Genomic DNA, 8,336 nt, shown 5'->3' on the forward strand with positions numbered 1-8,336 from the left:
TTTTTTTTTTTTGAGACAGAGCCTCAAGCTGTCCCCCTGGGAAGAGTGCCGTGGCATTACAGCTCACAGCAACCTCCAACTCCTGGGCTCAAGCGAGTCTCCTGCCTCCGCCTCCCAAGTAGCTGGGACCACAGGTGGGCGTTGGTTGCAGCCGTCATTGTTGTTTGGCGGGTCCAGGCTGGGGATTTGAACCCGCCACCTTAGGTGTACGTGGCTGGCGCCTTAGCCAGTTGAGCTATAGGCGCTGAGCCAATCCAGTGTTACTTTTAAACAGTATCCTGCTTTAGGAAATAATATTTTGAAAATAACTAGCCTCCCTTTCAGATTCCAAGGTAAACAGCCTTACATCACTAAGTATTAATCAGTATCTATTAATTAATAAATAATTGATTTACTAATTAATCAGTATTTATTTCTAGACCATTTCAAGTGAAATCGGTCATTGGGGATGACATGTACGGTGATATGTGCTCCTTCAGTTACACCTAGTAGAATCATTCAACCTATAGATATGTCCCCAATAGGGATATAATCTCATAATACTTATTTGAAATATTTGCACATTTATTCAACACAGACATTCCCGGGATAACGTAATACTGACCTTGCCCTTTAGAAATGTATTTCGTTCACATCCTACAACCAATGACCAACAAAATTTCATATATTAAGTCCTAATCTTCCAATGTGGCTAAATGTTATTTATAATGCATGCCTCCACTCAATGTCTTCAGCTTTTAACCCAGGGTAGGTTACTGTTCTTTTTATTAACACACAGTTCTCATGAAAATTTCAAAGTAAAAAAAATTAAAGGCTTTAAAAAAATTTGAAGTCCAAATTTTCTACAGAATTCTAAGTCCCCAACCACACAAACGAGTCAGGGATGAAAGGATCCGTATTTCTCTTTAATAATACAAAATTAAAGCCATAGATGATACTATTGAATGCAAATTTTTACCCGAACATTACCATTATTTCATATTAAAATACAATAATGCAGAAATACAATAAAATATTACAATATAATAATATAGGAATAGTTATTTGGATTTTATTAAACAAATGCATATGGAGAACCTACTATGGGGGAAGACGCCATGCTAAACAATATTTTCATACTTTTTTTTCTTTTTACTAAGTGTTCTGAAAAGAAAATGTTGCTACATGAAGATAATCAAATAGGATGGGAATTCTTTATCATGAATGAGAGCCCAGTATGAATAAATCCTCGACTCAAAGGTTTCTGTTGGCTAATCTCAGGAAAAGAAGGCACACGGCCGACTTACAAACACAATGTAATTCATTTCAGAGTCCTCTAGAGATAGCCACAGACCTACATCGTGTCCCTGTGTGCTGGGTTTCCCACAGAAGCAGAGAGACACTTCTGACACTCGGTGGTTCCAAAGGCCTATGAGAAAAGTGTGGTGCATTTTTGGAGGGGGTCTAGACAACTATAATCAGTGCCGATCCTCCCACTTGAGAGGTTAAAAGAAGAAATAACACTTGACTTTATGAGACCATATTTTGTTATTGACAAGGTCTAATCTCATAGTATGCCTCCCTGAATCACACATGTAATGCTATTGAGGAGAATGGCAGATGAGGAGATTGACAAATTTATGCCAAGTCTGTAAGTGGCTCCTAGGACAAAGGTGATTTGAAAGTTTGCTGATGCATGTGTGAGAGAGAGCATTTTGGTTTTGTCTCACCAGGCCCTGCATCTCTCTCTGGTGTGTGGCAGCTTGCTAATCTAATTAATTTCTTTCTAGCTGAACAAGAAAAGGATCAGTTAAAGGTTAATGTGGTCCTAGGCAGCTTGATTCAGCTGAATCCTTAGCTGAATCCTTACCACTGAACTATAACCTTTAGGACGTGGGCCATTCTGGTTGACACAGAACCAGGGGACCAGGTTTCCTACAGACCAAATAGGGTCAGACCCAGAAAGTTCTAAGCTGGACTATTTGGGAAGCTATGGAGAAAACACAAATTTAACCTACAATAGATCATCGCCTTGTTTAATTTTGCATCCAAAAGGAGCCAATGTCTCATAAAGGAACATTTCTGATTGGAGTAATACTGGTGAGACTCAGAAATCATCAGTGAAAGAAGGAGCCCTGATTTTTATGTGTTAAGGGGGATGGAAGGAACAGGTTAACATGGCTTATCTGTCCTATTCATGGTTTTACAACAAATGCAGACATGGTGGCTCATGGCTGTAATCCTAGCACTGGGAGGCTGAGGAGTTAGAGACCAAACTGACCCAAAGCAAGATTCCGTCACTAAAAATAGCCAGCCACTGTGGCAGGTGCCTGTAGTCCCACTTACTTGGGAGGCTGAGGCAAGAGAATCACTTGAGTCCAAGAGTTTGAGGTTGTTATGAGCTGTGACACCACGACACTCTACCACGGGCAACAAAGTGAGACTCTTATCTCCCCCCCTTAAAAAAAAACCCCAAATATAGATGTCAATTTAAATATACATGTATGAGGCCGAGTACTGTGGCTCACGCTTATTATAATCCTAGCACTCTGGGAATCCTAGGCAGGAGGATTGCTTGAGCTTAGGAGTTCAAGACCAGCCTGAGCAAGAGTGAGACCCTGTCTCTACTAAAAATAGAAAAATTAGGTGGGTATGTGGTGGGCATCTGTAGTCTCAGCTACTTGGGAGGCTGAGGCAGAAGAATCACTTGAGCCTTGGGATTTGAGGTTGCTGTGAGGCTGATGCCATGGCACTCTAGCCCGGACTACAGAGACTTTGTTTAAAAAAACAAAACAAAACAAAAATGCATGTATCTAAGCTTATGGATAGTCCATGAAATATGGTGAAATAAATTGTATTTTGGTGACAAGAGATATCTTCCATTTTACACACAGACTCACCCACACTTCTCATAATCAACTACACTTACTGAGTAGGTATTAGGTGCCTAGCATTGTGCTAGAGAATTAAATAAGCAAGACATTAGTCCTTATCTTAGAAAGCTCACGGATCAGCTGACCTTTGTTCAAAATTCTATAGAAGTCAGTCCCTGAGTCACTTGGAACATTCTGAAAGGAACCCATTGAAAAGATGTTTGCACAGCACTTTGCCACTCAGGGTTGATCCATGGCTGCAAGTCATTAGAGTGTTTATTAGTATAATAGGACAGTGGAGGTGAAAGATTGGATTGGCTAGAGACAATGGTGCAGGGATTCTGGGATTTCTAGAACCATATATTTCATACACCTATTAGGAAATTCAGAGAATTGGCTTACATTTTGTAACCATCCTAATGAGGAAAAGGGTAAAGTTCACGGGCAGACAGAGCTGAGCGAGTTCCACAGAATAGGTAGGTAGCAGGTGCCTCGCCACATACACACTCTCAAGGCAGGAAGGGAAGAGATGCAAACCAGGGGCGAGTGGACCCTCCACCTCTTTGTGTCCCCGGGTGGTGTCCATTCCTAGACAGTGGAACAAGCCATTCAGGAAACAATTTTATTTTTAATTAAAGGAATACAAAAAATATAAGTGAAGTCAGAACATGGGCTCCTGGGCTCTGGCTGCACATTGATCACTAGCTTTCTAGTGGTTGGCATCTTGGGCAAGTCAGTTTAGCTCTCAGGACATTAAGTTCCCCACTTGTAGAATGAGGAGAGAGTAGAAACAGACCTCACACAGCTCCTATGTCTGGAAGGTCCCACGATGGCTTTCAGGATCCTTTCCCATCTCCTTTTCGGGAACACTTTGTCCCTTTCTCTCTGCTGTGCCATGTATACTATTCCTCTAAGAAGCTTCTTTGTTTCCTTGAACTCGATGGAATGGTAGAATGAGCTTTGGTATTAGACAAATTTGGACTCAAAACCAACCTTTCATCCCACTCACAAGCTGTGTCAGCTTGAGCAACGTTTTTTTTTTTTTTCCATCATATGTGAAATAAGGATAGTAGAGCCTTAGAGGGCCACTAGAAGGATTTGATTAAACACTATCAAGAAAGGATGAAGTAATAACCTCTGAGAAGGGCTTACAAGTCAAACGCCCATCATGACCCCTGTCAGCCCCTATGCTGTTATACACCCAGAGCACATGCACGACATAGAATAATGATCCTTAATAAAGATTTGTTGAAATGCCTAATATTGTGCATGTTTGATAAGCTTACTACAATTTTGAAACCATATGTGTGTGTGTATGTGTTAATAACACAAGTATAGGTGACCCTTGAACAACATGGATTTGAAATGTGTAAGTGCACTTACGTGAGGATTTTTCTCCCACTTCTGACACCCCTGAGACAGCAGGACCCACCCCTTCCTCCTCTTCCTCAGCTTAGTCAATCTGGAGATAAAGAGGATGATGACTCTCATGATGACCCCTCTCCCTCTAAATAAATAAATACATTTTCTCTTCCTTACAGTTTTCTTAATATTTTCTTATTCCTTGCTTACTTTCTGCTAAGAATACAGTATATAATACATATGACATACACAATCAGTGTTAATCTACTGTTTATGTTACTGGTAAGGCTTCCAGTCAACAGTAGGCTATTTGTAGTCAAGTTTTTGGGTAAAGTTATACACAGATGTTTGGCTACAACAGGGTCAGTCTCCTTAACTCTTAAGGGGGAACTGTATTTATTAAGCACCTGCTAAATACTGGGCATATAAAGATTAATACAAATTAAATTAGGCATTGGCCTAAGAGGCCTTGTGGTCTAGTAGGCTTTTCATAACTTCTTTCTTTCTTTTTTTTATGATTTATTTGTTATAAGACAGCAAGCTCCCACCCAAAGAGCAATGACTAAATATCTTCTGTATGTATTATTCTGTACTAAGATATGGAGAGGAAGATCTGAAAGATCCAGATGTCAGTCTGTCCTTCAAGGAGCCTGTAATCTAGGGGAACTAACCATAGGCAGAATGTGTGGCATGTCCTTGTACTGGGAATAAAGTGCTGCCTAAGTGGAGAATAAGAGAGTTGACTCTGTTCAGGGTTAACCTGAAACTTCATGAGAAGAAGGACTTCGCCTTTTGGCCAGAAACACCATTTTCCAGGAATTCACCAAAATGACAAACACAGAGGGAAAGAGGAGAGGCCCCCGATACATGTTCTCTAGGCCTTTTAGAAAACATGGAGTTGTTTCTTCGGCTGCATATATGTGAATCTACAAGAAAGATGATGACATCAAGGGAATGAGTACTGTTCAAAAAGGCAACCCACACAGATGTCACCATGGCAAAACTGGAAGAGTCTACGATGTCACCCTGTGCGCTGTTGGCATTGTTGTAAACAAACAAGTGAAGGGCAAGATTCTTGCCAGGAGGATTAATGTTTATGTTGGGCATATTAAGCACTCTAAGAGCCGAGATAGCTTCCTGAAACGTGTGAAGGAAAATGATCAGAAAAAGAAGGAAGCCAAAGAGAAAGGGATCTGGGTTCAACTGGAGCACTAGCCTGCACTGCCCAGAGAAGCCCACTCTGTGAGAACCAACGGAAAGGAGCCTGAGCTCCTGGAACCCATTCCCTGTGAATTCATGGCATAATAGGCATACAGCATAGCACCCAGGAGAACCAAGAGAACCAGGTGAGCAGGAGCATAAAGTGCTAGAACCTGTTCCCCATAAATAAATGGCATAATAGGTGTACAGCACAGCACACAGGAGAACCAAGAGAACCAATGGAATAGAAGCATCAGGTGCTGGAACCTATTCCCCATGAATTCATGGGATAATAGGCATAGCAAGCTTTGTCACACTCAATGGAAAGGTGCCTCCCCAAGCTGCTGGACCCTTTCCCTATGAATTCAGAGCATAATAGGTATTAAAAATAAAAAGGCTACTGTAATTGTAGCCCAATTCATAATTGCTAGGTCATGGAAGAAGCCCAGCTGCCACTGACCCATGAATGGATCAATAAATTGTGGTATATGTACACCATGGAATATTATGTAACCTTAAAGAAAGATGGAGACTTTACCTCCTTCATGTTTACATGGATAGAGATGGAATATATTCTTCTTAGCAAAGTACCTCCAGAATGGAAGAAAAAGTATCCAATGTACTTAGCCCTACTATGAAACTAATTTATAGTTTTCATATACTTCCAATTATAGCCCAGGAATATGGGGAAAGGGGAGAGGGAGGGGTAGGGAGGGGGGAGGATGGGTGGAGGGAGGGTGATTGGTGGGACCACGCCTATGGTCCAGCTTACAAGGGTACATGTGAATCTTTCTAAATGTAAAATATAAATGTCTTAACACAATAAGAAAATGACATGAAGGCTATGTTAACCAGTTGGATGAAAATATTTCAGATTATATATAGGACCAGCACACTATACCCCATGACTGCATTAACGTACATAGCTATGATTTAATTAAAAAAAAAGCTACTGTAAAAAAAAAAAGAAAAGAAAAGAAGGACTTGATGGAGGACATAGGATTTGAGTGAGGCCTTGAAGGCCAAATCAGATCTTAATAGATAGAAATGGAAATAAAGGGCCTCTTCAAAGGCTGGAAAAACACTGTCAATAGACGGATAGACAATGCGTTTCTTATTTAAGGAACAGCTAGTAGCAAGGGGCTTATAGTAGCATAAGATACGTATAGAGAAGATGGGGGGGGGAAGCTCCCAATGTAGGTGGTGGCTATTAATACCTCCTCTGCCTTCCCTCAAGGTACCTAGGACGGAACTCTGCAAACTATACATGTTTAGAGAACGATTTTAAAAAAATAATTGAGGGCAGAAGCAGGGAATTGTGCTTTAGAAAATAAATCTCTTGGCAGCTCCCCTATTTCGCAGTCTGATTGTAAGGATTAATAGTGGGTTTGATAGTCATAAAGTTAAATTACACTTAATAAAACACATAGAGCAAACGAGTTCCACATCACAGCACACCGAGGAAGAATAAAACTGGAAATAGATGTTATTTCATCAGAGGGAAAAGCTAAGCAGAGCATTTTCGGATGAACGAGATAAATTGAATGTTATTTGATTTTGTATCTCATCCATTTCAGTTCCGAAAATGATCCGAGACAGTTCTATTAATATAGACGCTTCTTATATAGGCCACATTTTATTTCCTTTAAAGAACTATCTTAAAAATATATTTTCAAATAATGGAGAAAAGATAAGCAGTTACAGATGGTTTTCCCTATTTTTGTCAGGCGTGATCAAGGACCACAGAGTGATGTGGGCTTCTCTGGGAAACCCAAATCTCGCAGCGAAGGACGTTCCGGGAGCAAATGCTGGCATTATTTTGCTTTCGCAGAGAAAATACGTCCCTGTTCAGTCAAGCAAAGTAATCAATTATTCTGCATTATGAAATACTCATTTGATAACTATTGACATTTCAGACAGTTGTGCCACATGTCAATAGCGGCTTTGATGCTCACATTTAAGCTCCAGCTTACAGGACGGGATTCATCGGGGCTGACGGTGTCTGCTCAGAAGTCTATTCTCTGCTCTCAGAAGTACATCTATTATTTATGTCCGGTCCTGCACCGTGGAAGGGTGTTGTGAGCACTAAAACAAGAATAGCTGTGGGCATTTTTTGTTTTGTTTCGTTTTAATAAAAATGTTAAATTCTTCCAAGAACATTAGATCCGCATTTCAAAAATAATCGCACTTCTCTGGAATTAAAAAACGATTCCTACATTTTGGAACATGAGGACAGGTTAAATGAGGCATTCCATTCAGAAGCTCCAAAATTAAAATTAGAGTTTCAGTATCCAGTTAAACCTTAGGTCCCCCCAAATAATTTTCCTGAAATCACAATGGCTTTCCAATATTCATATAATACTGTCATTGTGGCTGCTACTATATCTCCTACAGGTTAATTATTCCTTGGGACCTTTTCCATGGAAGGCATTGATTTTATCCTCTTTTTTTTTAATTTTATGCTCTTTTTATCATTTCATTCACCTCTAAATATTTTGCACTTTTATTATCTTCAATTTTACAGATGAGAAAACAGGGGCCTGGAGAAATTAAGTGACTTGTCCAAGAAGACATGGCTAATAACCAGTGGAACTGTAAGATAAATCTAAGTAAACTGATTCTAGGGAGTGCACTCCTAACCTTAGGTTAGGGCTCTCTAAAACGTTACTACTTTTTCCTTGAGTTCAGCCCTGCTTAGTATTTTGAACATGGCAAGCTGACTTCTCCAGAAATCAAAAATGACTACTCGAATACCATCTAGGCCTGTGTGCGAGAAATTCTTTTCTCACTAACTCCTGTAATTGAGCAGGCTTCGCATGTGTCATTATGAATTATTGCACAATTTAGTAAATTGTTTAATGACTACTAATGAAGAAACCTACTGTACACGACTGTAATTATCCTGTTGGAAAACAATTGTTG

The 8,336-nt window shown here is 40.0% G+C and overlaps 1 pseudogene; it reads left to right on the plus strand.

The window, feature by feature from the left end:
- Nucleotides 1-5,042: 5,042 nt before the first annotated feature.
- Nucleotides 5,043-5,519, plus strand: LOC111723412 (annotated as a pseudogene).
- Nucleotides 5,520-8,336: the final 2,817 nt, after the last annotated feature.

This window comes from Otolemur garnettii, unplaced genomic scaffold (genome assembly GCF_000181295.1).
Source record: "Otolemur garnettii isolate 467f Iridium unplaced genomic scaffold, OtoGar3 scaffold00011, whole genome shotgun sequence".
NCBI classification, from domain to species: Eukaryota; Metazoa; Chordata; class Mammalia; order Primates; family Galagidae; genus Otolemur; species Otolemur garnettii.